Here is a 23,289-nt window from a genome sequence, read left to right on the forward strand (position 1 = left end):
AAGAAGACAAGGTTGCCCACTCTCACCACACTTATTCAACATGCATAGTTCTGGAAATTTTAGCCACAGCAATCAGAGAAGAAAAGGAAATAAAAGGAATCCAAATTGGAAAAGGAGAAGTAAAGCTGTCACTCTGCAGATGACATGATACTCTACATAGAGAATCCTAAAGATGCTACCAGAAAACTACTAGAGCTAATTAATGAATTTGGTAAAGTAGCAGGATACAAAATTAATGCACAGAAATCTCTGGCATTCCTATACACTAATGATGAAATGTCTGAAAGTGAAATCAAGAAAACACTCCCATTTACCATTGCAACAAAAAGAATAAAATATCTAGGAATAAACCTACCTAAGGAGACAAAAGACCTTTATGCAGAAAATTATAAGACACTGATGGAAGAAAGTAAAGATGATACAAATAGATGGAGAGATATATCATGTTCTCAGAATGGAAGAATCAGCATTGTGAAAATGACTCTATTACCCAAAGCAATCTACAGATTCAAAGCTATCCCTATCAAAGTACCACTGGCATTTTTCATAGAACTAGAACAAAAAATTTCACAATTTGTATGGAAACACAAAAGACCCTGAATAGCCAAAGCAATCTTGAGAACGAAAAAAGGAGCTGGAGGAATCAGGCTCCCTGAATTTAGACTATACTACAAAGCTACAGTAATCAAGACAGTATGGTACTGGCACAAAAACAGAAAGATAGATCAATGGAACAGGATAGAAAGTCCAGAGATAAACCAACAAACATATGGTCACCTTATCTTTGATAAAGGAGGCAGGAATGTACAGTGGAGAAAGGACAGCCTCTTCCTTCTGGTGCTGGGAAAGCTGGACAGTTACATGTAAAAGCCTGAGGTTAGAATACAACCTAACACCATACACAAAAATAAGCTCAAAATGGATTTAAGACATAAATGTAAGGTCAGAAACTATCAAACTCTTAGAGGAAAACATAGGCAGAACACTCTATGACATAAAGCACTGCAAGATCCTTTTTGACCCACCTCCTAGAGAAATGGAAATAAAAACCAAAATAAACAAATGGGACCTAATGAAACTTCAAAGCTTTTGCGCAGCAAAGGAAAGCATAAATAAGACCAAAAGACAACCATTAGAATGGGAGAAAATATTTGCAAATGAAGCAACTGACAAAGGATTAATCTCCAAAATTTATAAGCAGGTCACGCAACTCAATAAAAAATAAAAAACCCAATCCAAAAATATACAGAAGACCTAAATAGACATTTCTCCAAAGAAGACATACAGATTGCCAACAAACACATGAAAGAATGGTCAACATCATTAATCATTAGAGAAATGCAAATCAAAACTACAATGAGATATCATCTCACACCAGTCAGAATGGCCATCATCAAAAAATCTAGAAACAATAAATGCTGGAAAGCGTGTGGAGAATAGGGAACACTCTTGCACTGCTGGTGGGAATGTGAATTGGTACAGCCACTATGGAGAACAGTATGCAGGTTCCTTAAAAAACTAGAAATAGAACTACCATATGACCCAGCAATCCCACTACTGGGCATATACCCTGAGAAAACCATAATTCAAAAAGAGTCATGTATGAAAATGTTCATTGCAGCTCTATTTACCATAGCCTGGAGATGGAAACAACCTAAGTGTCCATCATCGGATGAATGGATAAAGAAGATGTGGCACATATATACAATGGAATATTACTCAGCCATTAAAATAAACGAAATTGAGTTATTTGTAGTGAGGTGGATGGACCTAGAGTCTGTTCATCAGAGTGATGTAAGTCAGGAAGAGAAAGACAAATACCGTATGCTAACACATATATATGGAATATAAGAAAAAAAATGTCATGAAAAACCTAGAGGTAAGACAGGAATAAAGACACAGACCTACTAGAGAATGGACTTGAGGATATGGGGAGGGGGAAGGATAAGCTGTGAAAAAGTGAGAGAGTGGCATGGACAAATATACACTACCAAAGGTAAAAGCGATAGCTAGTGGGAAGCAGACGCATAGCACAGGGAGATCAGCTAGGTGCTTTGTGACAACATGGACGGGTGGGATAGGGAGGGTGGGAGGAAGGGAGACGCAAGAGGGAAGAGATATGGGAATATATGTATATGTATAACTGATTCACTTTGTTATAAAGCAGAAAGTAGCACACCATTGTAAAGCAATTATACTCCAATAAAGATGTAAAAAAAATTTTTAAAAAAGAAACTGTATTAAAGAAATGAAGGGGCAAAAAAAAAAAAACAAAACTAAAACTTGGTTCTTTGAAAAGATAAACAAAATTGATAAATCATTAGCCAGACTCATGAAGAAAGAGAGGGAGAGGACTCAAATCAATAAAATTAGAAATGAAAAAGGAGAAGTTACAACAGACACTGCAGTAATACAAAGCATCCTAAGAGACTACTACAAGCAACTCTATACTAATAAAATGGACAACCTGGAAGAAATGGACAAATACTTAGAAAGGTATAACTTTCCAAGACTGAACCAGGAAGAAACTGATAATATGAACAGACCAGTCACAAGTAATGAAATTGAAACTGTGATTAAAAATCTTCGAACAAACAAAAGTCCAGGGCCAGATGGTTTCACAGTTGAATTCTATCAAACACTTAGAGAAGAGCTAACACCCATCCTTCTCAAACTCTTCCAAAAAATTACAGAGGAAGGAACACTCCCAAATTCATTCTATGAGGCCACCATCACCCTGATACCAAAAACCAGACAAAGACACCACAAAAAAAGAATTTACAGAACAATATAACTGATGAATATAGATGCAAAAATACTCAACAAAATACTACCAAACAGAATCCAACAACACTTTAAAAGGATCATACACCATGATCAAGTGGGATTTATCCCAGGGATGCAAGGATTCTTCAATATACGCAAATCAATCAATGGATGGATCTAGAGACTGTCATACAGAGTGAAGGAAGTCAGAAAGAGAAAAACAAATATCATATATTAACACATGTTTGTGGAACCTAGAAAAATTTTACAGATGAACCAGTTTGCAGAGTAGCAGTTGAGACACAGATGTAGAGAACAAACGTATGGACGCCAAGGGGGGAAAACCACAGTGGGGTGGGGATGGTGGTGTGCTGAATTGGGCGATTGGGATTGACATGTATACACTGATGTGTATAAAATTGATCACTAATAAGAACCTATGGTATAAAAAAACAACAAACAAACAAACAAAAACAACTTATACTAAACTTTCTTTGGGTTATTTGTATGGAAATATGTTAATATAAATGTTTCAGAGATTACATGAGATTTCTAAAAATCTTATATGTTCTGGTATAATGTTTTAAGTCATAATTCTAGTTATTATTTTAAAATGTATATCTCAGAAATAACTAAATTTCCTTGTCAATTGCATTGTTATGAACTTTCATCAAATCTTTGACCATGGTCATTTTTAAGTCTTTTGTCATTTACAGACAGTTCTGGGTGTACTCTGATGCTTTTGCAAAAATGTTCCTATAAAAGGGTTTCATCTTCAAGGAATTCATGGAAAAGATTGACAAGTACAGGTTTCTGGTAACTGACTGTACTGCTGAACTGAATGAATAAGCATTTTCAGAACTCTAATGGAAAACTGATGAATTCATAAAAGTGCTAACAAAATATCAAGATAAAAAAAATTAATTACATGGGACTGAGTGAACTGATGAGGATGATTATAATTTTTGTGACTTTCTGTTTGAATAAAAAAAAAATCCCACAAGGAGTCTAGGCAAAAAATATACAAATCAATTTTCACTGCATAGTAAAGAATCTGTTACAGTGGAGGATTACTGGACTGAATGTCAATATTATGATATAGTATGAGTGTGTTTCATATTTGGTAATTGCAATCATTGTTGCTTTTGTTGTGTTCATCCATTTACAATGCTTGGTGTCAGTTTATTTATCTCTTGTAAAAATAAAATACAGTGTGTGTGTGTGAAAAAAAAAAAAAAACCTCAAAAAAAAAGTGTTTTATTTACTGTGGGCAATTTGGGTGTTTCTCCCCTTCCTTCCATTGGGAAAGACAATATAGCATGAAACTTTGTAATCGGGGCTGAGGAGGGAAATGCAATAGAGAATCTACACATAGCACAGACTGCTAGCTGCCTTCCAATGCCTATGCTCCTGCCCTTCCATATGAACAGAACCTCAAGCTGTATGTAGGATGCTGGGTCCATGACTCCAGTACCAGCTCTGCACTGCATATCCTGAGACTTATTTTACACAGGAGAAAAAATAAACTTCTATCTTGTTTTAAACTACTATTATTTGGGGTATCTGTCATATACCATCAAACTTAATCCTATCTGTTATCCCACGTAATCCAAATTCAAGAGACCTGACCCGCGAATATGTGATTTGAATTGAATTGAAAAAGTAAGAAGCCCAGTCGACTGAACCAAATGGCGTGTGATTGTAACAGCCATAAAAACTGCCAGTCAGTGGTCTCCTACTCTATGCCAGGCATCTTTTTGAGTTTCAAACTACATTCTATTATTTAACCTTGTGAAGTAGGATTGCTGTTCTCATTTTGTCCAGAAAGGTGAAAGAATGGGCCTGAAGTTACTTTAGACCATTTGTGGTAAAACCAGGATTCAACTGTAAACTTGTCTGACTCCAAATCTCATAATTCAACATCTTGTTATCAGCTGTTTCAAAGAAATAAAGAATCCAAAGGCACTCACTCATGGTCTTTCAAAAACCACAGACTTTCTCCAAAGCTTTCAAGTACCTGCCAGATCCCCAATCATTTCTATAGAATGAGTGAAACAGGTGTGAAGGAATTTAAATATTAATTTTAAATGAACGTTGAAATTAATCTTCAAACCATATCAGCCAAAGATTCCCAGTTGTTACTGAAAAAGCAAGTGAAAATGTATGGAGAAATTCACATTCTGCATATCCTTTAGCACTTAGTTTTTCTGTCTGGCTGTAGATTTTTGCAGGACAATAGATAATTGTGCTTGCAGAATAGCTCACCTTCTCCTGATTCCAGTTTTTCACTTGAATTCATACTCGTCTGATTGGAAGAGAATTCTTATTCTTATGGCAACGAAGGCTTTGTTCCCTGCCCCCTCCCTTTTAAAAATACAAGCAAATAACCTTTACTTCATAACTGGAATAAACAGTGGGAACAGGTGACTGTATTTTTAAAACATGTTTTCCTCCACAAATGGTCTCTTACCAACAAGTCAGAAGAAATATTCTTCACAACCTCCCCTCCCCTAGACCTCAATTTTCTTCTGAAGTATTTGTCTTTGGGGAAATTACAAGTTGGGCCAATGCTTTGTCACAGGGGCCTGGGCTTAAGGCTGTCCAGTTACTGGTCCATGCTTTCCTTTGGGAGAGGGTGGAGTAGTCCTTCAAGGTTGGCTGGTCCCTTTGAAGTGTTCTCTGGAACAGATCAGAGTGGCCCATGGTTGATAGAGGACTATCTCATACATTTTAATAAGAGCCGGCAGAAACAAGAAGTGTTTGTATAGGTAGAATTGCACCTTTAATGTCTGCCACTTTTTCCAACAGCATAGAGGCCTTAAGCTCTGGCATTTCCAAGCATCAGAGGGCTAAGTAGTGTTCTCTGGGGCTGCACCAGCCACCAAATACCAGGTAGAAAAGGGCCCAGCTGGTGGGAACTTCAAGTCATAGCTATGCTTATGCTCACTGTAGCTGTCCATGGACTTCTGGGATACCCTAGTATAATCACTCACTGCTCCTAGTTAGTGTCTGCCTGATACCTAGCTACTGATGGATGTTTGTCCATCCTGCCCTTGCTCCTCGCCTTGTTCACTCACTGTCAGTCAATGGAATGCATTTCATTGGGGTTGTATGTATGTTTTCCTCAGCTCCCTCTTTCAGACAGTATAATGAGGTGGGCTGTAGAGTCAGAGGTACTCATTGTCAGCCTTCAGAAAGTTATGTGGCCTGTGTGAATCTCAGTGCCCTTGCCTCGTATGGGGATTCAAAAATACCTACATCCTAGGACGGCTGATGAGCTCATGTGATGAAGCACCTGACACAGTAGAACCTGACTCTTGTTTTCCTGGCTCTCTTTTTAAAATACTATTTACATTTTTTTAATATTTACTATATCAGGGGTAGTTATCATCATCATCATCATCATTGGTCTTATTATTATTATTTTCCAGTTGGGAATCACAAGCTTTTGTATGATGTCCACAGTCAGCAGTGCACTCTACTATCCTAGACTTGAGGGAAGCTTCAGTTTTTCATTAACCTCTTCAGTCCTGGGTTTTTTTAGTTTACCACATTTAGTCACCATTTTTAAATTTTTAAAAATTTTTTATTCATTTTTAATTTAATTTTATATTTTGGCTACACTGTGCAGCATGTGGGAGCTTAGTTCCCAGACCAGGGATCAAACCCATGCCCCTGCACTGGAAACCTGGAGTTTTAACCACTGGACCACCAGGGAAGTCCCTAGTCACCATTTTTTAATGGACCAAGACTCAATGTAGCAATAAAATATTAGTGAGAAGACATGTGTTTGGATTCAGAAAGGCCTTTGCTTAAATCCCAAGTTCACCACATGTCTGCTGATGCCAAGTGTCAAATGAGTAAAGGGACGGGACTCTCTGGCCTTCAGGTCCCTTCCCTGTAAGCTTAACATAAGAGCACTTTCTTCACAGAATTAATTTAGGAAACAGACCAGGTAAAGTACATGGCAGTGCCTGGTAAGGTGCCTGACATATAAAAGTTAATTCTTTTTCTCAATCCTACTAACATCACTATCACCACTACTAGGCACCAAATATAATGCTGAGAGGATACTGCTTTGGGAGCTGTTACAGTTCCTTCTTGCTGCAGCATAAACCACCCCAAAACTAAGGTCTTAAAATAACAGTAATCATTTATTTTGCTCACAAATCTGCATTTTGAGTAGAGCTGGGAAGGAAGAGCTCCTCTCTGTTCTATATAATGTCAGCTGGGTGGGGCAGCTTAACTGGAGGCCAGAAGAGCCACTTTCAAGGTGGTGCCCACCTGTGGCTGAAGATTTGGTGCTGGCCCATTGACTGGGAGCTCAACCAGGGCCATGGGCTAGGGAACTTGGTTTCTCCTACATGGGTCTCTCGATGGACTGCTTAAGGCTTCCTTACAGCAGAGTGGTGAGCTCCAAGGACAAACATTCTAAGAGAATAAGGCAGCAGTGCTGGTATTTTTATAACTCAGCCTTGGAAGTCACATAGTGTCAGGGGTTTCAGACTCTACAGTGGAGACAGTTGCAAAGATCTGCCCAGGTCTAAAGGTGAGGAGACACACACCACCACTCAACAGGAGAAGTGTCCAGGTCATATTTTAAGAGGAGCACATCAGATGAGAAATACCATCACCACTATCTCTGGAAAATGCAACTTTCCACAAAAGTATTGCCTGGACTAGTAGCGGTCTGGACTTAACTCATGGGCCCACCTGGGAACGCTGTTGCCTTGCCATTGAGCTAAACCTTCAGTCCTTGTGAGGCTGATTGCATACTGTTTAGGGCCCTATAGTCATACTGCTTATATTCAAAAGCCAATTCTGCCACTTACCTAGCCATGTGACTTTGACTAAATAATTTAATTCCTTGGCTTCTGTCCTTATCTTTAAAATAGGAACAGCAATAGCATGTATACATAACATAGGGCTGTTATGCTTCTTTTGGAAAGAAGATTATCCTGGTTCTTGAGAAAACAGTGACAGCTTTTCCAAGGGAGATCTAGAAAACAATCAGAAGAAGGAAGGAGGGACCATGCCACATATCCCCAGAGTAGAGTCAGACAGACATATCCCCAGAGTAGAGTCAGACAGACTTGTTGTATATCCTGGCTCTACATTTTACCAGCATTGTGACTTTGGGGAAGTACCCCATCATTCTGAACCTCATCTATATAAGGGGGCTCAGTGTTATTATGAGCCCTGAATTAAATAGTATGCATGATTGACTATTTCATACCGCTCAGATGAGAAATATTTATTGGAGTAAAAAAGGGCACCAAGATAGCTAATAGCAATAATTCGAGTCATAGTGTATTCACAAAAGAGCGTCCAGGTTAATGAGAACTTGTGGAACAAAGAGGAGACGCAAACTTGCAAAATGTCTTGCAGCCTTGAATCACCAAAAGTAAATTGTCTAAAAGTACATTTGGAGCTGACCAAGTGGGACCGGTTTTTTGGTGGAATGAACTGGGTGTGCACCTTGGCAATGGAAACTTCCCTCGTGATAAGGATACAAAGAGAAAACCCACCTGAGAAAGAGGCCAATGGAACCGGAGGCACAGAAACAAGGGACAGAGCAAGCTCACCCTTGGGGGGAGATCTGGGAGGGAGGTTGCAAGGCAGATCAAAGACAAATTCATAAGAGACTGGGTTGTGTGAAAAATAATTTTTCCAAACTTCTGTGTCCAGGTACTACAGTGTGTTGGAAGAAACAGGTTCACTTTGTGGGAGTCTCTCCTCCTACTTTACTTTCTAACCAAAACTCTCACCTTGATTGAAGTGGGTGGGCGACGGTGAAAACACTTTTTGTTAGGAAATCTGTGCTTTGAGTGTTGCGACATTGCCTGGGACAGCAGCAGCAATAGCGACCCCTTGGTTACTAACAAGCAAACCCCCCTCCCCAACACGTACCTCCAACCACCTCTTAGACCAGAAGTCCCCAACCTTTTTGGCACTAAGGACCCGTTTCGTGGAAGACTATTTTTCCATGGAAGGGGGGAGGGGAGACGGTTCAGGCAGTAATGCGAGTGATGGGGAGCGATGGGGAGTGGCAGAGGAAGCTTCCCTCGCTTGCCCGCTGCTCACCTCCTGCTGTGCAGCCCCGGCTCCTAACAGGCCTCCGACCGTAAGGTACCAGGTTGGGGACCCCGGTCTTAGCCAATGGTTAAGTTGTAAAGTGGCCCTTTGGCAGAGAAAAAAACTGAAACAAAGGAGCTCTAAGAACAGTTGCTTTCCCTAGATCATCAAAGACAAAGCAAAGGGGCTTCCCTGGTGGCGCAGTGGTTAAGAATCCACCTGCCAGGGCAGGGAACACGGGTTTGAGTTCGGGAAGATCCCACATGCCACGGAGCAACTAAGACCGTGCGCCACAACTACTGAGCCTGCGCTCTAGAGCCCGTGAACCACAACTACTGAAGCCCACGCACCTAGACCCCGTGCTCAGCAACAAAGAGAAGCCACCACAATGAGAAGCCCGCACACTGCAACAAAGAGTAGCCCAGGCTCACTGCAACTAAAGAAAGCTTGCGCACAGCAACGAAGAGCCTATGCAGCCAAAAATAAATAAATAAATAAATAAATAAATAAATAAATCTTTAAAAAAAGTGTTAAAAAAAAAAAGACAAAGCAAAAGCAGTTTCTTTCTCAGAAGTGTGGTGTGATTTAATTACTTGTGCTGTCTCTGTGGTGTTTTCTACTATGTTTCATTGTGAGCATATGGTGTTCCTCCCGATTATGGGCAAAAGTGTCTTTTGTGGGTTATCTTGGGAACTAACCACCATATGACATTGTTTCCACAGGTAAATCCTTTCCAAGTTCTCAACAACTGAATGGGAAACAAACTTTCAGATCCAATGAGTCTTTTTTAGATTACAATTGCTTATATCATACAGTATATATAACAGGTGAGATAGTCAGATTGCTTACTTTTCTTAGTTTTTAATGGAGATTTTCCAGCATATGCATCTTGCCCCAACATGTCTCAATATTATGTGCATCTTGCATCTTCCTCCATCACTACCCACACTTTCCTCTCTCTACTGGAGTGTCCTTAATATAGGCACTGTAGGTGCTCCACTCAGATGCTCTCAGATCCTTTTGCCATTACTGTGTACCCCTCTTCAGGCTTCAGTGTGCTTTTATCTCCAAAGACCTGCACATGGGATTCTTCTTCCAATGTCTGTCCTTGGGCTGTGGAGCTCCTTTGCTCAGGAGCACCTAGAGGTTTACATCTTCCTGAGTGATCCTTAGCCAATGATGGATGGGTGGGCAGTGTGAAAGCCAGCTCTCCTTCTTCAGGACAAAGCAGCTCTGCGGTGTAAGTTACACTGCAGAGTTCCCCTGAGAGTTGGAGCTGAAGCTACCGTTCATGAGAATTTGCCTGAAATTACACACTTGTGACTTCTTCCCCTCCCTGTCGTGCTCCCCTGACCAGATCCACTACCAGCTTCTCATAGCAGCACTTCCACACTGTGTTTCTTGCACACAAATCCTCATCTCATGCTCTGCTTCTGGGGACTGGGACCAAGATATGGGGTATTATCAGGAAAATTCCAAGCATTATATTTCATCCTTCTTTTTTTTCAGTGTGTATAATTAACAAAGATTGTCTTTCTTTTCTCTTTTTAAATATTAGGACTATATTATTATTACACATAAAAATGAATTATAAATCCTTAAAAGTATCTAATAGAGTCTCAGCAAAGTCTTTTCATGCTTAGATTCCTAAGTATCAGAGTCCATACACTGCACACATTACATGAGGTTGATATGTACCTTTTAAGGCTCTTCTCTTAGTGCTAAGTATTTGTTGAAGAAGTCAGATAATTCACCTTTAAGAGTTCCCCATTTTATGATTTGGACCAATTACATCTTTGTGGTTTAATGTAATGCTTATCCTTTATCATTCCTGTAAACCGGTAGTTAAAAGGTTGATTAAATGGACGTCTTACTTTAGTTCACTGACTTTTAGAATAATGACTTGGTATCCCAGCAACACCCAGAGGTAACCAATTAAGGGAGTACTTTTATGAATTTTTATGTAATTGATATTTTTTCTTTCTTAAAAAATTTAATTTAATTTATATTTTTATACAGCAGGTTCTTATTACTTATCCACTTTATACATATTAGTGTATATATATCAATCTCAATCTCTCAATTCATTCCACCACCATGCTCTCACCCCTGCCACTTTCCCCCCTTGGTGTCCATATATTTGTTCTCTACATCTGTGTCTCAATTTCTGCCCTGCAACCCAGTTCATCTGTACCATTTTTCTAGGTTCCACGTATATGCGTTAATATATGATATCTCTTTTTCTCTTTCTGACTTACTTCACTATGTATGACAGTCTCTAGAACCATCCACGTCTCAACAAATGACCTAACTTCATTCCTTTTTATGGCTGAGTAATATTCCATTGTATATATGTACCACTTCTTCTTTATCCATTCATCTGTCAATGGGCATTTAGGTTGCTTCCATAACCTGGATATTGTAAATAGTGCTTCAGTGAACATTGGGGTACATGTGTCTTTTTGAATTATGGTTTTCTCTGGGTATATGCCCAGTAGTGGGATTGCTGGGTTGTATGGTAATTCTATTTTTAGTTTTTTAAGGAACCTCCATACTGTTCTCCAAAGTGGCTGTATCAATTTACATTCCCACCAACAGTGCAAGAGGGGTCCCTTTTCTCCACACTCTCTCCAGCATTTGTTGTTTGTAGATTTTCTGATGATGCCCATTCTAACTGGTGTGAGGTGGTACCTCATTGTAGTTTTGATTTGCATTTCTCTAATAATCGGTGATGTTGAGAAACTTTTCATGTGCTTCTTGGCCATCTGTATGTCTTCTTTGGAGATATGTCTATTTAGGTCTTCTGCCCATTTTTTGGATTAGGTTGTTTGTTTCTTTAATATTGAGCTTTATGAGCTCTTTATATATTTTGGAGATTAATCCTTTGTCCGTTGATTCATTTGCAAATATTTTCTCCCATTCTGTGGGTTGTCTTTTCGTCTTGTTTATGGTTTCCTTGCTGTGCAAAAGATTTTAAGTTTCATTAGGTCCCATTAGTTTATTTTTGTTTTTATTTCCATTACTCTAGGAGGTGGATCAAAAAAGATCTTTCTGTGACTTATGTCAAAGAGTGTTCTTCCTATATTTTCCTCTAAGAGTTTTATGGTGTCTGGTCTTACATTTAAGTCTCTAATCCATCTTGAGTTTATTTTGGTGTATGGTGTTAGGGAGTGTTCTAATTTCATTCTTTTACATGTAGCTATCCAGTTTTCCCAGCATCATTTATTGAAGAGACTGTCTTTTCTCCATTGTATGTCCTTGCCTCCTTCCTCATAGATTAGTTAACCAAAGGTGCATGGGTTTATCTCTGGGCTTTCTATCTTGTTCCATTGATCTATGTTTCTGTTTTGGGGCCAGTACCATATTGTCTTGATTACTGTAGCTTTGTAGCATAGTCTGAAGACAGGGATTCTGATTCCTCCAGCTCCGTTTTTTTCCCTCAACATTGCTTTGGCTATTCGGGGTCTTTTGTGTCTCCATACAAATTTTAAGATGATTTGTTCTAGTTCCGTAAAAAATGCCATTGGTAATTTGATAGGGATTGCATTGAATCTGTAGATTGCTTTGGGTAGTATAGTCATTTTCACAATATTGATTCTTCCAGTCTAAGAACATGGTATATCTCTCCACCTGTTGGTATCATCTTTACTTTCTTTTATCAGTGTCTTATAGTTTTCTGCATGCAGGTCTTTTTTTCCCCTCAGTAGGTTTATTCCTAGGTATTTTAATCTTTTTGTTGCAGTGGTAAATGCGAGGGTTTCCTTAATTTCTCTTTCAGATTTTTCATCATTAGTGTATAGAAATGCAAGAGATTTCTGTGCAGTAATTTTTTATCCTGCTACTTTACCAAATTCATTGATTAGCTCTAGTCGTTTTCTGGTCGCATCTTTAGGATTCTCTATGTATAGTATCATGTCATCTGCAAAATGTGACAGTGTTACTTCTTCTTTTTCATTTGTATTCCTTTTATTCCTTTTTCTTCTCTGATTGCCATGGCTAGGACTTCCAAAACTATGTTGAATAACAGCAGGGAGAGTGGACATCCTTGTCTCATTCGTGATCATAGAGGAAATGCTTTCAGCTTATCACCATTGAGAAGGACGTTTGCTGTGGGTTTGTCGTATATGGCCTTTATTATGTTGAGGTAGTTTCTCTCTATGCCCACGTTCTGGAGAGTTTTTTTTCATAAATATATGTTGAATTTTGTCAAAAGCTTTTTCTGCATCTATTGAGCTGATCATACGGTTTTTGTTCTTCAATTTGTTAATATGGTGTATCACATTGATTGATTTGCATATATTGAAGAATCCTTGCATCCCTGGGATAAATCCCACTTGATCATGGTTTATGATCCTTTCAATGTGTTGTTGGATTCTGTTTGCTAGTATTTTGTTGAGGATTTTTACATGTATGTTCATCAGTTATATTGGCCTGTAGTTTTCTTTCTTTGTGACATCTTTGTCTGGTTTTGGTATCAGGGTGATGGTGACCTCATAGAATGAGTTTGGGAGTGTTCCTTCTTCTTGCAATTTTTTGGAAGTGTTTGAGAAGGATGGGTGTTAACTCTTCTCTAAATGTTTGGTAGAATTCACCTGTAAAGCCATCTGGTCCCAGACTTCTGTTTGTTGGAAGATTTTAAACCACAATTTCAATTTCATTACCTGTGATTGGTCTCTTCATATTTTCTATTTCATCCCAGTTCAGTCTTGGAAGGTTATACCTTTCTGAGAATTTGTCCATTTCTTCCAGATTCTCCATTTTATTGGCATAGAGTTGTTTGTAGTAGTCTCTTAGGATGTTTTGTATTTCTGTGGTGTCTGTTGTAACTTCTCCTTTTTCATTTCTAATTTTATTGATTTGAGTCCTCTCCCTCTTTTTCTTGATGAGTCTGGCTAATGGTTTATCAATTTTGTGTATCTTCTCAAAGAACCAGCTGTTAGTTTTATTGATCTTTGCTATTGTTTTCTTTGTTTCTATTTCATTTATTTCTGCTCTGATATTTATGATAGCTTTCCTTCTGCTAACTTTGGGTTTTGTTTGTTCTTCTTTCTCTAGTTCCTTTAGGTTTAAGGTTAGATTGTTTATTTGAGATTTTTCTTGTGTCTTGAGGTAGGCGTGTGTAGTTATAAACTTCCCTCTTAGAACTTCTTTTGCTGCATCCCACAAGTTTTGGATTGTCATGATTTCATTGTCATTTGTCTCTAGGTATTTTTTTTATTTCCTCTTTGGTTTCTTCATTGATCTCTTGGTTATTGAGTAACATACTGTTTAGCCTCCATGTGTTTGGTTTTTTTACGTTTTATCCCCTGTAATTCATTTCTAATCTCATAGCGTTGTGGTCAGAAAAGAGGCTTGATATGATTTCAATTTTCTTAAATTTAATGAGGCTTGATTTGTGACGCAAGATGTGATCTATCCTGGAGAATGTTCTGTGTGCACTTGAGAAGAAAGTGTAATCTGCTGTTTTTGGATGGAATGTCCTATAATTATCAAGTAAATCTATCTGGTCTATTGTGTCATTTAAAGCTTCTGTTTTCTTCTTTATTTTCATTTTTGTTGAACTGTCCATTGGTGTAAGTGAGGTGTTAAAGTCCCCCACTATTACTGTGTTACTGTCAATTTCCTCTTTTGTAGCTGTTAGCAGTTGCCTTATGTATTGAAGTGCTCCTATGTTGGGTGTATATATATTTATAATTGTTATATCTTCTTCTTGGATTGATCCCTTGATCATTATGTAGTTTCCTTCCTTGTCTCTTGTAACATTCTTTATTTTAAAGTCTATTTCATCTTATGAGTATAGCTACTCCAGCTTCCTTTTGATTTCTATTTGCATGGAATATCTTTTTCCATCCCCTCACTTTCAGTCTGTATGTGTCCCTAGGTCTGAATTGGGTGTCTTGTAGACAGCATATATATTGGTCTTGTTTTTGTATCCATTCAGTGAGCCTGTGTCCTTTGGTTGGAGCATTTAATCCTTTCACGTTTAAGGTAATTATTGATATGTATGTTCCTATGACCATTTTCTTAATTGTTTTCAATTTTTTTTGTAGGTCCTTTTCTTCTCTTGTGTTTCCCACTTAGAGAAGTTCCTTTAGCATTTGTTCTAGAGCTGGTTTGGTGGTGCTGAATTCTCTTAGCTTTTGCTTGTCTGTAAAGATTTTTATTTCTCCATCGAATCTGAATGAGATCCTTGCCATGTAGAGTAATATTTGTTGTAGCGTCTTCCTTTTCATCACTTTAAATATGTCATGCCACTCCCTTCTGGCTTGTAGAGTTTCTGCTGAGAAATCAGCCATTAAGTTTATGGGAGTTCCCTTGTATGTTATTTGTCATTTTCCCCTTGTATCTTTCAATAGTTTTTCTTTGTCTTTAATTTTTGTGAATTTGATTACTATGTCTTGGCGTGTTTCTCCTTGGTTTTATCCTGCCTGCGACTCCCTGCACTTCCTGGACTTCAGTAGCTTTTTCCTTTCCCATGTTAGGGAAGTTTTCAGCTATAATCTCTTCAAATATTTTCTCTGGTGTTTTCTTTCTCTCTCTTCTCCTTCTGGAACCCTTAGAATGTTTTTGCATTTAATGTTGTCCCTGAGGTCTCTTAGGCTGTCTTCATTTCTTTTCATTCTTTTTTCTTTATTCTGTTCCATGACAGTGAATTCCACTATTCTGTCTTCCAGATAACTTATCTTTTCTTCTTCCTCAGTTATTCTGCTATTGATTCCTTTCAATGTAGTTTTCATTTTAGTTATTGTATTGTTCATCTCTGTTTGTTTGTTTGTTCTGTAATTCTTTTAGGTGTTTGTTCTCTAATTCTTCTTGGTCTTTGTTAAACATTTCTTGCATCTTCTCGATCTTTGCCTTCATTCTTTTTCCAAGATCCTGGATCATCTTCACTATCATTATTCTGAATCCTTTTACTGGAAGGTTACCTATCTTCACTTCATTTACTTGTTTTTCTGGGGTTTTATCTTGTTCCTTCATCTGGTACATAGCCCTCTGCCTTTTCATCTTGTTTATGTTTCTGTGAATGTGGTTTTTGTTCCACAAGCTGCAGGATTGTAGTTCTTCTTGCTTCTGTTGGTGGATGATGCTATCTAGTTCTTCTTGCTTCTGTTGGTGGATGATGCTATCTATGAGGCTTGTGCAACCATCCTGATAGGAGGGACTGGTGGCAGGTAGTGCTGTGTGTTACTCTGTTGGGCAGAGCTCAGTTAAACTTCAATCAGCTTGTCTGCTGAGGGGTGGGGCTGGGTTCCCTCCTTGTTGGTTGTTTGGCTTGAGGCGACCCAACACTGAAGCCTACCCAGGCTCTTTGGTGGGGCTAATGGCAGACTCTGGGAGGGCTCACGCCAAGGAGTACTTCCCAGAACTTCTCCTGCCAGTGTCATTGTCCTCACCCTAAGCCACAGCCACCCCCCACCTCTGCAGAAGACCCTCCAACACTAGCAGGTAGGTCTGGTTCAGTCTCCTATGGGGTCACTGCTCCTTCCCCTGGGTCCTGATGCACACACAACTTTGTGTGTGCCTTCCATGAGTGCAGTCTCTGTTTCCCCCCATCCTGTCCTGCAATCAAATCCCACTAGCCTTCAAAGTCTGATTCTCTAGGAATTCCTCCTCCTGTTGCCGGGCCCCCAAGTTGGGAAGCCTGACGTGAGGCTCAGAACCTTCACTCCAGTGGGTGGACTTCTGTGGTATAAGTGTGCTCCAATTTGTGAGTCACACACCCAGGAGTTATGGGATTTGATTTTACTGTGATTGCGCCCCTCCTACAATCTCATTGTGGCTTCTCATTTGTCTTTGGATGTGGGGTATCTTTTTGGGTGAGTTCCAGTGTTTTCCTTTTGATGATTGTTCAGCAGTTAGTTGTGATTCTGGTGCTCTCACAAGAGGGAGTGAGAGCACCTCCTTCTACTCAGTCATCTTGATAATTGATATATTTTAATCCTTCAAGCTCATTATTGTTTTTGATGCTTAATTTGTGACATCTTTGGCCATTGGGACCCCATTCAAATTGGCTCCAGTGGCTTTCTACTATAATTTCAGTAGTTTCTCTTGCACAACAAGGTGTTCCTGGCTCTTCTTGTTGAATTTCTGCCCCAGAAAGGAAATGAGCCATTTTTCTGAGGGACCCTGATTCCTTTTTGTGAGAAATAGTATTTAGAGCAACTATTTAGATGCTAATGTTGTAATTGCTGTTGGGCTGTTTCTACTTCTAGATCTTTTTTTCACAAACAAAGCTAGGAAATACATGTTTTTATAGAAAGAAAAAAAATCTAAGTTCACTTGATGCTACCAATTCAAATGAAAGATTATAACATTTTACCTAACTTTTTTGATTTTATATGTATTTTTTTGTTTTTGTTTTTTGTTCATTTGTTTTTGCTCAGACTGTTTCCCCCTAACTGTATTAAATATCTATTTAATTTTATTCTGGAATATATATCTAATATTTCCCAAATTCTAATACCAACATTATTGCTGAAAGTAGTTTAAGATTTCTTAGTGGTTTTTTATGTTCTTAGGATTATTTTATTAGAGACATATAGTCTAATTACTGAAGTTACTGTGTTTAGAAGTCATTGGTACTAATTTTTCTCCATGTTGTTACACTGTCAACTTCATACATAATTATGTTTATGTGTTTAATTTTGCTTTACAATTCCAGATATTGTGACTATTTTTCCTTTTTTACTTATAGTAACATAGAACATTTCCATGGTTCCAAAGTCAAAACCATAAAACAAAGAATAGTCCTGTCCATTTTTCCTACTTCCATCATGAATAATGATTTTTATTAGTTTTTAGTTAACTGTTCTATTACCTAAAAAATGTGTGTGTGTTTTATACATGAGAAGAGGCAAAAGTACACTTGTTCTGCACCCTGAATTTTTCATTTAAAAAGGTACCTTCATAACAGGAATCATAGGATTTCCCCCTGAGAATCTGACTGCTTTTTTATCTTCTCCTTTCCCTGCTAGAACATGCTTCCACTAGATACCTCACTCCTTGTTGCCTTGAGATGTTTCTTGCAAAATTAGTCCCTGGAGGGGTTTGTATACACTGCCAGCATGCATCTGAGCAATGTTTTGGGGCAGGCTGAAGACCTACCCACACACAGGGGCAATTGACTGATGAGAAATAACAGAAATGCTAGAAAAGTGATGGATATAGCTGCGGCCTTTAGAGTTGAGGTCAATAATTCAAAACCTCATCTATCTATGTACACAGGGATGTAGGGTATTTAATGATTCATAGGAGGGGCTTTGGAATGAGACAAACCTGGGCTTCTACATACTCACTATGGGACCTCAAGCAGAGCATTTTACTCTCTGAACTGCAGATTCTTTGTGTAAAAAGTCAGGAAGATTATGGATAACCTAAAGGACGTTGTGAATATTAAATGTGATAATGTACAGAAAGCCTCTCATGCAGAAACCTTATTTTTATCATCATTTTATATGTAGCAGGTCTTTGCAACCAGAACCAAAGCAAATCCTATTGAGGGGCCCCCACCAAAGTGGTCTATACCCAGTGTATAGTCACAGGGATCAGTCGTAGTTGGATGAGTTGCCTAAAGTGGGGGGGTTAAAGTAGCATGGGAAGAGGGTAAGCAAAGAAACAAAACAGGGAAGAGCAGCAGGACCATGAACAGGAAGCCAGAAGGAATAGGAGAAAATGAAAATTGTGTTTCAAAGGGTTCAAGCCAAGCAGATTTGTCCTGAAGCTAAGAATAATGCCAGGGTATCAGGAGGGGTAAGGTGTGGATGGCTTCTATGCAGTGCCATCACTGTGTTATGGAGATCAATTTGAAGACCTAATACATTTGTGCAGTACCAAGCATCAGGGACAAAGCATTGCCCATCTAATACTCTGAGTACCATCTTGGTACACGGGAGAAAGCAGCCGTGGAGTTGGTGGGTGTGGTGGGAATAAAGCAGGGAGTGTCCCCCACTACTGGGGATGTTAGAGGAGATGACTTTTTAGTGTCAGGCCCATGGAGAAAAGTAAAAAAGCTAGTAGTCCAGGACCTGGGAGGAAACCTGAGATCCACACAAATTCAGAAAAAGCTATTGATGCGATATGGCATTAAAGGTATGCTAAAATCTGCATGCCCTCAAACAGGGTGGATGAAACCAATTCCTGATCCTGGAAGGACGTTGGCATACATGGAGTTATGCCTGCTCAGTGCCGCTGTTTTAACAAGCTGTGGGTAAAGGGCCATTTATCACAGGTCTAAGAAACAAACCAGGGGCAACATCCCTGCCATACTAAAGTGTACATGTCTTCAGATTTGCTCTCTCCTGGAGACTTTTCAGTCTTGAGCAATTGCTCACTTGACTTACTTCTCTTCTTCATTTTGCTTTCAAAGCTTTCCCCAAAGCATGATTCTGATTCTCTTAAGTAGGACACTAAATTCTTAATCTTAGTAAATTAAAGAATTTACTTTAGGTGGCTCTTTCTATAATTCCACTTCATCAATAATGGTCAACATATTTACAGTAATTTGTGTGTGTGTGCTGAAAAAGGATCTCAGATGATCAAGGATTTAATCTTCTTTAGTTAGGACACATTCTCTCCTTAGCACCTGTTGCCTTTCCTTTCCACATAGATAGTTCCAACTAAATATATATGTCGGCTCCTATAAGGTCTTCCCTGACCTTCCTGGGTAGAGTTAAACTCTTCCTTTTCTATATTTTCATAAAATTGTTTATCCATACTTACATGTTTAAACAAATTATATTTTTAAAATTACCTACTCAGAGTCTCTCTCTCCCATTGAGCCCATGGAAAAACCATACGTCATTAACTTTATGTCCCTGGTGCATAAAAATAGTAGGTATTCATTCAATGGTTACTGAATGAATTAATGTATGCAGGCCAAAACTCAAGTAATCTGAAGTCCATTTTCCTCAAACTCACCAAATCATGTTCAAATGAAGTAAAAAAGAGAATGGTAGACAAAGCAATAAGCTAATGCTCTTACTTTGATAAATTTACCAAAATCACAGGAGATAATTTCAGTTGACTCTATATCTTGTGAGTCATTTGTGTAATAATTAGGTATCTACATATCATTTCTGCTTTAGCATCCATCTGGTGTATCATTTGCAAGCATAAAGATGCTAGGTATATTATTCTTGCCTATAGAAAAAAGCAACTGGAGCATAGTTATGCTTGTGGGGAAAATTCAAACGTCTGGTATAATTCAACTGACAAAGACCATCTGCTTCACAGGCCAAGAGAGAGGACCTAATACAGAAACATTAAAAGGGAGAAAGAGATGTTGTACAGATCAAATGAACCCACATGTTAGGAAACCCTAACTAATAAACACATAAAACAGAAGTACATTTACTTACTTGCTATTTGAAGGGATTCTCCAGGAAAGTTCAGATGATTGAAAATAAAAACCATTGATTTTTGTTGGTCTATATTTGACCTCAAATTCTCCAAGTTGTCCATCAAGGCAGTTCTGAACAATGCATACTACTGTTTCAGCTGAGGTTCTGCTTCTGTGTGACAGTCAGAAAGCCTATTAACTTCTGATCTTAACCTTAGATGGACTCATTTTTTAAAAAGTAACCATGTAAAATTTGAAAGATAGAGAGCAAGGTAAAGGTAGGAATGGGTTGTTGTGCTCACACATTCCTGAGACCCAGTAGTCGTGGGTTGAGTAAAAATAAAATATTACTGGAAATGGATCAGCTGAACTGGCACTGTTTCAGATTGTAAAAGACAAAGGAAACCAGTGCTTCTTCATCTGTGTACCCTCTTCTTGGAGAGTAAGGAAGAAGGTGGTAGAGAAAATACACTAATGAGAGCAGTTCCCTGCTCCAGGCACCAGATGGTATCATTGGCCCAGAGCAACCAAAATTGGAGAGAATCTGGTAAGAAGAGAAGAGGGTTACTCTGAACATATCAGAATGGGAATATATTTGGTATTTGGAAATTTGCATGAACAAGCAATTAGTAAATTGAGTTTTTGTTATTTCTTTTTTCAGCTTGGGGGAAACTCTTGCGATTGTTGTGCTGGTGCTCAAGAGAGAATATACAAACAGCTCATACAACTCAACAACAAAAAAAGAAACAATGCAATCCAAAAATGGACAGAAGACCTAAATAGACATTTCTCCAAAGAAGACATAGAGATGGCCAACAGGTATATGAAAAGATGCTCAGCATCACTATTAGAAAAATGCAAATCAAAACTACAATGAGGTACCACCTCACATCTGTCAGAATGGCTATCATTAAAAAAATCTACCAACAATAAATGCTGGAGAGGGTGTGGAGAAAAGGGAACCCTCCTACGCTGTGGGTGGGAATGTAAGTTGGTGCAGCAACTATGGAAAACAGTATGGAGGTTTCTCAAAAACCTAAAACTAGAGTTGTCATATAATCCAGCAATCCTACTCCTGAGCATATATCTGGACAAAACTATACTTCAAAAAGATACATGCAACTCTATGTTCATAGCAGCACTATTCACAGTAGCCAAGACATGGAAACTACCTAAATGTCTATCAACAGATGAATGGATAAAGAAGATGTGGTACATATATACAATGGAATACTACACAGCAATAAAAAAGAATGAAATAATGCCACTTGCAGCAACATGGATGGACTTAGAGATTATAATACTAAGTGAAGTAAGTCAGAAAGAGAAAGACAAATACCATATGAAATTACTTATACGTGGAATCTAAAATATAACACAAATGAACATATCTACAAAACAGAAACAGACTCAGACATAGAGAACAGATTTGTGGTTGTCAAGGGGGAGAGGTGTGGAGGAGGGAGTTTGGGGTTAGTAGATGCAAACTAGTATGCATGGAATGGATGGGTAACAAGGTCCTACTGTATAGCACAATGAACTATATTCAGTGTCCTGTGATGAACCATAACGGAAAAGAATATAAAAAATCACTTTTCTGTGAGCAGAAATTAACATAACATGGTAAATCAATTATACTTTAATAAAAATAAAGGAAAAAAGAGAGATTGAGAGAGAAAACAAAAAACAACAACAAAAAAAACCACCTCTTCTTCCTAGGGAAGACAAATACTTCAGAAGCAGTGTAGTTTGAATGGTTTATTGCCCAGAAAACTTTAACAGAGAATAGTTATCTCCTACCTCTCAGCATGAGACTATATGCTGCTGCAAAAAAAGAAATGGTGGCTTACTTGATCTGCCTAATTTTGACTACACGATTGCAAATTTTGGGCCAGACCTCACAATTCAAGTGACATTTCTTTTTATTAACACCTGAAGTGACTTCATTAATGTATGGCTTTTTAAAGAAAACTCAAAGAAGTGAATTATATCATGTAATCATATTTAGGAATTAATTCATAGGAATTAATAAAAGCAGTTATATAGTCAGAAAATTACAAGTAGTACACTGATACAACCTCATTATGCAGAGGTCTGAAAAACAACCTTAGTGTGTGTTCCTGGGCAGATCCTGGAGCCAGACTGGGTGGGTTCAAATCTTGGTTTCACCATTTAGTTGCTGTGTGACTAACAAAAGAGACAGGATAGGGAGAATCCAGCTATGATGCTTTTGTTATCCACATAGTTCTAATAAGGAACAGAACTCTCAGGCAGGTGAATTGCAGTATCGCAACATGGCTGACCCTGTGTTAGTGTCCATGAATCCAGTCAAAGCTCCTACTACCAGGACTTCCAACTGTCCTCTCCCTCCACATTTGAAATAACCTTCAAAATTAAGTTAGAACTTCAGTTAAATTCACAAATAAAATTTACAGCCAAGTTTATAAATCTTAAGTGTAGAGCTTGATGAATTTTTAAATATAACCACCAGGCAAATAATGACATAGAATATTTCTATTATATATCTTTACAGATAAAGGCTCCCTCATGCCCCCCTCCTGTTTCCTGCTCAGGATCCCACCCCCAAAGGTAATGACTATTATGGTTTCTAACACCATCATTTTGGCTGGATTGAGGACTCATAAACTGGATCATAAATGAAATCATTTGTCTCTGATTTTTTTTTTTTTTTTTTTTGCAGTACGTGGGCCTCTCACTGTTGTGGCCTCTCCCGTTGCAGAGCACAGGCTCCGGACGTGCAGGCTCAGCGGCCATGGCTCATGGGCCCAAGCGCTCCGCGGCATGTGGGATCCTCCCGGACCAGGGCATGAACCTGTGTCCTCTGCATCGGCAGGCGGACTCTCAACCACTGTGCCACCAGGGAGGCCCAGTCTCTGATTTTTTTATATTCAACATTGTGTCAGTGAGAGTCATCCATATTATTGTGTGTATACGTAGTTTGAGTTGTCTTTTTCCATTGCTGTGTGTAACTGCATTGTATGAATACAACACAATTCATTTCATTCTAGTTTTAATGGCTAATTGGGTTGTTTCCAATTTTGGACAATTATGAATAAAACTGCTGTGGTCCTTCTTGAACACGTCTTTTG

This window comes from Leucopleurus acutus (assembly GCF_964270905.1).
Source record: "Leucopleurus acutus genome assembly, chromosome: 1".
Taxonomy (NCBI): Eukaryota; Metazoa; Chordata; class Mammalia; order Artiodactyla; family Delphinidae; genus Leucopleurus; species Leucopleurus acutus.